This window comes from Mus caroli, unplaced genomic scaffold (genome assembly GCF_978045245.1).
Source record: "Mus caroli unplaced genomic scaffold, Mus_caroli_1 scaffold_1, whole genome shotgun sequence".
Classification (NCBI taxonomy): domain Eukaryota; kingdom Metazoa; phylum Chordata; class Mammalia; order Rodentia; family Muridae; genus Mus; species Mus caroli.
Window position 1 is genome coordinate 118,658,990 of NW_028227256.1, and position 9,435 is coordinate 118,668,424.

The window sequence follows — 9,435 nt, forward strand, 5'->3', positions numbered from 1 at the left end:
AAAGGTAGAATAATATAATCAAGGGAAGTAGAGGCTGTGAAGGATTTGGAAAGAAGTAAGGAGAGAGGGGGAAGAAGAGGGGCAGAATCAGGTATGGGAGGAGATGGTGTACAGAAAGTCAGGAAAATGACAGAGGTGCATAGCAATGGGGGATGGGAACTAGAGGTAACAACCAGAAAGTCCCAGATGCTAGGAATGTAAGAACCTCCCAGGACCCTATGGGGATGACATTAGCTGAGATACTCCACAAAGAGGAGGGAGAACCTGTCTGGACCATAACAAGGTTAGGCATGGCCCCCAGGTTGAGGGATGGAGCCACCCATCCATCTCCAAAATTTTAACCCAGAATTGATCTTGTTGAAAGGAATATAGGGACAAAGAATGGAACAGAGACTGAAGGAAAGGCCATCAAGAGACTGCCTCACCTGGGGATCTATCCAACATGCAGTCACCAAACTCAGACACTATTGAGGATGCCAAGAAGTGCTTGCTGACAGGAGCCTGATACAGCTGTCTCCTGAGAGGCTCTGCCAGAGCCTGACAAATACAGATGTGGATGCTCGCAACCAACCATTGGACTGGGCATAGGGACCCCAGTGGAGGAGTTAGGGAAAGGGCTGAAGGAGCTGAGGGGGCCATATATGGCATCAGTGGGAGGAGAGGCCATTGTTCCTGTGAAGGCTTGATGCCCCAGTGTAGAGGAGTGGCAAGGCAGTGAGGTGGGAGTGGGTGGGTGGGTAGGGGAGCACCCTCATAGAAGTAGGGGGTTTGCAGAGGGGAAGCTGGGAAATGGGATAACATTTGAAATGTAAACAAATAAAATATCCAATAAAAATATAAATACAGAAAGAAAAGGAACAAGTCTGGGGTCACTTGCATATCACAGCCAAACTGACAAAAAATAAAATCGGTAAATATATTTGATACCTATTTATTTTAATTTCCTACATATATTCCTGTAATCATAAGTCAATTATTATAGTAAATCAAAAAATATTTTTGAAAATCAAAAGCGAAATTTACAAAGCTGAAAAAAAAATCACAGTTTTAGATCAACACCAGAGTAAAACTAGTATATCTATTCTAAAAATTTTCGGAAAGAATTCTTGACACAACCTTCTGATGTGGTGTTGCATGTACAAAATCCAATTCATTTTCATTGGTTTAGACACAGGCCAATGTGCACTGGAACAGAATATTAAGAGCATAAAAAGATTGTGTTGAGTCCTGGGACTTTACCACCTATATCGAAAGTACATTTGACTATAAATGTGTATAATATGTGATTAATGAAGGAAGTACTAGCATCAATGGATGCTTGATTTCTTTTATATCCACAGGGGTTTAAACTGGTATGTTTAAATTGACAAGAATACATCTTAAAAGCTTACCCTTGAGTAAATGTGTTGTTTCTCAGGAGTTGAGATCCTGCTGAGAAATAAAAATAGGCAGCTGTGACTCTTGACTGTTAGCACTCATTCACATGAACAGATGAGAACTGTATCTGTCTTCTCTGGTGCTTGGTCTGATGTTTATCTTTACAGACATGAGACACTACATTCTAGGGTTGCAATTTCTATGTTAGTTTGTGCAGTCCAGTTGACTGAACCAAACTTCACTTTGTGGAGTTGCTACTATGTCACGGTGGTTTCTGTGACAGAAGCTGCCTGTGGGACTGTAGGACTTCTTGGACATCAGAGTTGAAAGTAAAATGTGTGTGAGGCTATTCTAACTTAAGCCTGTTAGGGGTGTCACTAGAGTTGTCAGGGTCAGAGAGGGCTGAAGTCCTGGCAGCCACCCACCCTCCAGAGGCCAATTACAACAAGTGAGAAATCAGAGAAATTTACTCAATGTGGACACAATGACAAGATGAACAAAGAGGTGTAGTGTCCTCCAAGTCCATTTTTTGTCATCCTGACATGAGGTTTATGTTTAAATAGAAGAACAGGTGGTGGACATAATTAAGTAGTTTGGGCCAAGATGTGGTCCTGCCTATCATTGAGACCCATCATTGTCTCAGGGCTAGTTTTCCTTCCAAGGTGATCTAACAAAGTGTCAGAACTTTGTGAAATCTTTCCAGGACACAAATTTCCTGTCCATCTGGCACCAGGCTTCAGCCTTTTCCTTTTTCCAGCAGGAGATTCCTGGGAAATTCCCATTTCTTAGGATCCATTATCTCAATATTCAGATAAGCACAGGGAGGCTTATCAGAATGCTTATCACATTTATTTAGAATATCTTCACTCCTGGCAGGTCAGTCTCTTCTGAGCTAAGATGAAACTGAAGCAGTTTATCAAACAAGAGCTTCCTCTACAACCACCTTTATTTAACTTAGACATGACCACTGGTGCCAGTACATCCTTCTCTATCTATGCTCTTTGTCTTCATTCTTATTTAACTTCTGAAATCCAAGGCAAAATCTTGACATGCTAAAAAAGGATCTGCTATATATATATACATGTTTCCTGGTGTGATATAAATAGAGTACACCTGTGCTTGCATAAAAATTCAAACCCCATCTATTCAGGCTTCTAGATCTAACTATTACCAGTTGAAGTAAAAGTCACTTCAGACAGAAGGACAAGTTCAAGTCCCACAAAGGAGCAATCAGCCACATGCAGAACATGATTAATGTTCCATAGAAAATGGCCCAGCTTTTCTTCAGCAAATATCCAGCACAATCGGTAAAAAAGATTTTTAGATTCTGAAATTACTAAATAATCAGATGAGGCATGGGAGCCTTGTCTGGATTCAGAACAAACCAACATGAAAAACCAACCAGCATGAGAACCTTCATTTAGAAAGCCAAACAAATTTGGATTTTTAATGTTTATTAGAAAGCTCTAAGGGATTGTTATTATTTTGGTTACATTTAGGAATGGTGATGTGTTGATATAAATAAGCAATAAACAAAACTGTTATGACAAACAGCTATTGTAGAATTTCTAGGGCTGGGAATGTGGTTCACTTTATAGAATAAATTTCTAAAATGTCAAAGACCGGTGTTTCATCCCTAGCATTGCATAAATATTGGCTGTGATGTTACACCCTTAATCTGTTGGGCAGTGACAGGCATAGCAAAAATGTAAGGTTCTTCCCAAAGTTTAAGGCTATTCTGGTATATGTAAAACTGTCACAGGTAGATAGATAGATAGATAGATAGATAGATAGATAGATAGATAGATAGATAGACAGATAAAATTTAAAAATAGTAGATAAGGGCTTAGAGAGTTTGCTTTGTAATTCAGAGCACTTTTCTTTCTTGTAGAGGACCCAAGTTTGCTTCTTATCACCTGCATAATGGCTCACAACTATCTGTAACTCCTGTTTCAGGGGACCTGCTATTTTGTCCTGCTCTCCTCCACAAGCACCAGGCACACCCATGGCTTCCATATATACAGGCAGGCAAAACTCATGCACATAAAGTAGATAAATTTAAAACTGAAAAAAAAATAATGCATGCAGTACAATAAAATATTTCTGTAAGAAATATACAGTAGGATTCATTTTAGCAAAATGAAATAGCAATCATAATAGACTCTTTCAGCTCTGCTTCAATTCAGTAATTGCTGGAATTAGCCACCACTGCCTCCAATCCAATGACAGCACACTATTATAGTACATTTACTTATGTAGTTGGAGAGGTAGGTAGAGCTCAGAGGATCATTTTTCAGCATTCCATCTCATTCTTTTTACTTGTTCAGATATTGTATTGTCTTAAATCAATACATATCATGTTTTCTAGAATCTGAATAAACATGAATAAACCAATACTGATCACATCATCAAATGTTTACCACATGGTAGAATTTACCATATGTTTACCACCTGGTAGAGTTTACCATATATGGTCTTATGGCTAATGTCCTAAATACCAATTTTAAATATTGAAACTTTGCATTTATTTGGCTATGGTATATTCTCTCAACTAAGAAATACATAATTAGTGTATAAAAGGTTTATGGAGAACACTAGGTGATTTATCTTTTGGAAATGAAAAGTTTGATATTTTCAGAGCTGTTAATGGGATAGACAGGCAAATAGGCAGCAGCACAGGGGTTTCATAGGAGAGATTGGACTGTTATGTCAAAGTAGGTGTTCCCTTCTTGTACAGTTCTGTTTAGAAGTGGTGGGGACATTCTAAGCTAAATGACTAACTTGTAGCTTATTATATGTGTTTTCAGTCAGGTGGTCTGATTTCTGGCTGGAATCGGTATGTCAAAAATGCTGTGAGGCTGGAGACAGCAAGAATCTAGAAAATTTAGTTCGGTGAGGGGTGTCCAAAAATTGCACAGCCTTGGGTAACAATATCACCTGTAGATGCACAAATTTTTATTGTTTTATTAAGGAACCAGCAGTTATGGAAAGATTGAGATTCCTTATATTGAAAAGCTATAAATCTTTTATTTCCTTTACATTTTTGTTTACCTTCGAGTTTGACCCTGACATGAAGAGAACTTCTAAAACAAAAGCCCATTCCCAGGGGCCATGTTCCTCCTGGTTTCCTTCGCGCTTGTGCACTTGCACAATGGAAGGCAGCATGAAGAGTCACTTCAGAGTTCCTGGACCTGCCCTAGTCAGGAGTGTACAACAGAGAAAGGTAATGGGATATCACAGATAAGCCTGCTGACCATGTTGACATGAAAATATTGGGGCAAGTTGGGGCTCATGCTCCTCTGAGAACACTGCTCTCCCCTTAGTGATGTGCAATATTTAGTGTGGGGGGTGTCTTTGAATTTGATGGAAGTCTTTTCTGTCACATCAGGTTGACTTGATCTAGGATCTCAGAAAAACTGATGACCACAAAAGCCAGCTCAAGCCAGTGGTCTATATGTTCTTACCTCCAAATTCCAAGAATGAAATTCATAGATCACAGAGGGTGAGTTTTGGAGAGAGAGAAAGCACACAAAAAGAGTACCTGCATAGCAGGGTGATCCCAGGAAATAAAATGTCACTGAGCTTCTGGTCTCAGGGTTTTGTTTGTTTGTTTGTTTGTTTAAAGAATCTATAGCAGAACCCAGTGTGAGGATTGGGAAGGAGAATGAGCTGTTAGTCCAGTTGGCCCAACTACAGGGTTCTGGGTTCCTGCCTACTCTCAGGTTGGGTCAGATCCTCACAGACAGCTTCCAGGCAAGGGTGAGAGAACAAAGAAGCAGCAGCTGGAACTCTTCTAGTATTGCTGGCCTCCAGCAAGAACACTGGAGCTGCTACTGCTAGAGGTCCTGGACTTCCTGGCCAGTTGATTTATGTATTCATATATTATGTATGTATGTATGTATGTATGTATGTATGTATGTATGTATGTATGTATGTATTTTGTTTCCATTTTCTGGTTTTGTTGTAGCGGTTGTTGTTGTCATTGTTGTTTTTAATCTCATCTTTTCTGCTGGCTCACATCATATTAGAAGTAGCTTCCTCTGGGCTATAGAATACACGGTCCTCAAGCAAAAAATCCAGCATGGGCTTCCTTTCATTTCCCAAAGGTAATGCACACATGTGGTTTCACATGGGTGTTAATTTTTCTAAATACTCACTTGAACCCTTAGGCCCCTTCATCATTCTGGCTTTGGTAACATCTTTTAGTAACTCCAGGAACATGCAGTGAAGAACTGCAGGTGGATATGCGAAGGCAAACAGAATCACATGAAATGACTAGAAGAGGCAACGATGTCCGTTTTTATTTCTCCCATTATCCATTTATGTGTATTGAGACAAATCTGCAGCCCCCACAAAAGGACAGTGGGCAGGCAAGAATAGAAAGGCATGAAGCTTTCTTCTCTGCCTAGTCTTCCTACTAGAAAGTGGGGAAGGGGTGAGGAGTACATAATCAAATGAAAACAAAACCAGACACTGGAAATTCAGACTTGGAAGGACACATGCACTGTTTCCGTCCCCACATAGGTCATTCTAGTCTCTAAGTGATAAATAAGCATATCCGTGTGGGAGTGGATAGGAGTTAAAGCTTAGAAAACTTACATGAGCAAATGAGACTGGAAAAACAGGTTTGATGTAAAGACAACAGATCAAACTGAAAAGGAGAATATGGGGGAAGAGAAGGAGATGGGGAGATAAAAGAAAGTGGGGTTCAATCAACTTAAATGAAACATTTATGAAAAGTCTAGGTAGAAACATTTCTACACTCTAACCAGTAATGACTCTCCTTATGGCCCAAGAGCAAAGATTAAGTGAGTGGAAAGTGTTCAGCCTCAAATAGACATTTTTATTGCGTACTTCCTCAACAAGGTGAAAGAAATACTTGGAAGAGAGGGCAGGGATATTTAAGAGCCAGATGTTGAAGAGGATGAGGTGAAATGATGTCTTCTGGACATGCAGGATGGCCCCACTTATGATCTCACAGCAGCTGTGGTTGCCTGAGCAAGACCCACAAAAGATCAATCCAGTTGACTCCCCAGAATAGACAGAAATAGGGCTCATGAAACCACCCCTAGCTGAGGAACTATTGGCTGTTGCTGGTTACTGGGGGACTTTTTCAGGTATGTGGCCTCTGGTAGGTAGCCCATGCTTGAATCAATGGCTCCGTACACATGTGTTTAGGCAATACTTTGAATCCCAGTGAGTTAAAAAAAAAAAAAAAAAAAAACCTAAATAATTTTAGGCGAACATTGAAGATAGGCATATAAAGTGAATGTGATATATATTATAGTATAATCATCTATAACATTATTAAAGAAAAAGTGCCCCCTAGTGAACCTCTTTATTTGTAAGCTAATTTAAAAATAGTTTTTGAAATTAAAATATAATTACATCATTTTCTCTTTTCTCTTTCCTCCCTTCAATCCTTCCTCTGACCATGCCTCACCCTATCCTCTCTTAAATTGGTAGTCTCTGGCCTCTTTCTTTAATATTTGTGCCATATATATATATATATATATATATATATATATATGCCATATATGTATATATATATATGCCATATATATATATATATATATGCCATCTCTCTCTATATATATATGTATATATATAGAGAGAGAGATAGAAAGAAACAGAAATAGAGAGAGACAGGCAGACAGACAAAAATGTGCTTAGTTTGTGTAATGTTACTTGTATATATATATGCTGTTAGGGGTGACTACTTTGTGTTCAATAACCAATAGAGAAAACTAATTTCTATTTTTCTCAGCAGTCCTTAGTTGTGTTCAGTTATTTTTCAGTGGTTAGACCCTGTGTGATTTTTTTCTTCTATGTTATTAGGTCTATTTGTGCTGTCTTCGTTCAAGTCTTGTTTAGGTAGCCATGTTGGTGAGACTGCCGGGTGTAGGTTCCTGACACTTGTAGGAGATATAATATCACAGTTGCTATACTGTTCCTCTGGCTCTCAAAATCTTTCTGACTCTTGCTATTAGAGGTCCTATGAGCCTTTCATGAAGAAGCTCTGCTGCAAATGGTTCATGTAGGGTTAGGTAGTATAGGATCAGTTGTCTTGCAGATGGATCCGCTGGAGCTGGGTACCACAAGATCTGTTGTTCTCTGTTATCATTTATCATTTCCTATAAAGGTCTCCATTTGTTGCAGATATAAGTTTCTTTGTTGAGGGGTGAAAGGTGCACTTATCTGTGGGCATAAGTATGAATATTCAGAATGTGGTTAGGTACTGTGCTGTTAGCTAAGTTTGAAAATAAAAATATCATAAAAATCAAGAGGGAAACAGGTGGGAATATGATTCATTTTAAGGGCAGGGGTGTTTGGGGTGAGAAAAAGCTTATTTTTAAACAAAAACATCTGCAGCTCCCCACAGTCATAGACACTGTGGCATATGGCTTTAGAAGGCTAGTTAATGTTTCACTTTCTGACAATAATGCTTGTTTGCTGACAGTTGGAGATTCATTCTAAAGACAGGAGCAGAGACACTTCAAAGTTTTTATTAAACTTGCTATATGTTTACCTTGGTTTGCTATTTTCCTGTATCCTAATAATTTCACTTTCTAACAACAGAGACTATTTCTGGGATTATGCTTGGAGAAATAAAAATAGTAGTAGTAGTGTGTGTGTGTGTGTGTGTGTGTGTGTGTGTGTGTGTGTGTGTGGTGTGCGGTGTGCATGTGTGTGTGTGTATGTATGACAAATTTCATTTCTTTCCTAAGCCTCTTTAAATCCACTATCTACATAAATTTATACAATGATGATTCAAGGGGAAAGTAATCAGGCTGATTAGAGGAACAAAGCATCCCAATTCTATGTCTTTCATTTTGGCTTTAGCTGTTATGTCTTCACTTCTGATGGTTTCATTATGCTGCTTTGTTGTGTGTGTGTATGGGTGCATGCTTTCACAGTCATGTACTTACATCTCTATATATTCTTTTGTACGTGCATAAGGAGCTTAACAAAAAAGACAGTCTCAATCTTGGACCAGCTGTAGAAGAAGCAATGATGATCAATGATGCATAGGATTGTATCTTTATCTGTGTTCTTAGCTGTATATTAACTGAGGAAATTCCAATTCCATGGAATCCATTAATTCAGGTAGTTAATACACAAGACACAAGTGCTTCTATAGAATATCTCTATTCCTGTTAGGTTGCCTAGAGACTCTATTGTCTGTCCACAGGAAGCACCTATCTTGTTTTCTGAGGCAGGTAACCCCCTGTACAACTGGAGCTCACCAAAGAGGGCGATGAGCCATTGAAACTCAAGATCAGCCTGTCTTCACCTTCTCTATTCTGGAATGACAACCTTGAGCCATTGCACCTGGTGTGTCTCCATGGGTATGTATATAGGTCCCCATGCTTCTGCAGCAGGCACTTTACAATCCAACTCTCAGCCTCCACTTGGCCTTTCAGCTTCTTTGAGTCTTTGGTGCAGCTGCTTGAACCTCATGGCCCTTCTTGTAGTTTATTATTCCTTTTTGAGACAGTATTACTATGTAGCATTGACTGGCCTGGAAGTTTCTCTGTAGATTAGACTGGTCTGGAACCCTTGTGTTTTTGACTCTGTCTCCAAGGGCACTTGATTATAGATGTAAGCTTCCCTTGCCTCTGTACTGTGGTATTTAGTTAGTGTGGCTTTACAAATTCTTTGTTCGACTACTCACTTTCTTTGTGTTTTCAAATTCCCAGATGATCCCAGGAAAACATAAATCAATGTAGTTCTGTCATGATCCAAGGACTGCCCGGTGCTGGAATTCAGCATTCACCCAGAGAGCACACCAACTTCCAACAGCATTGAGCTTACTCAGACCCTAAAGCTCCCACAGGTGCATTATGCACCAGGTTGCTGATACAGAAAGTCTCAGCCTCCAGGGTGAGGACAAGTGACTCTGGAGCACTTGACAGCTGCTCTGTGCAGAAGATTTAATTACCATTGCATAGTAATGCTCCTAAGATGAGCTCCCTCAGGGGATGTTACCATGCAGGGCTTTCCACAGAGGCTCATTGCTTTGCACAGCAGTGTCTAAAGCTACTTAGGAATTCTGCC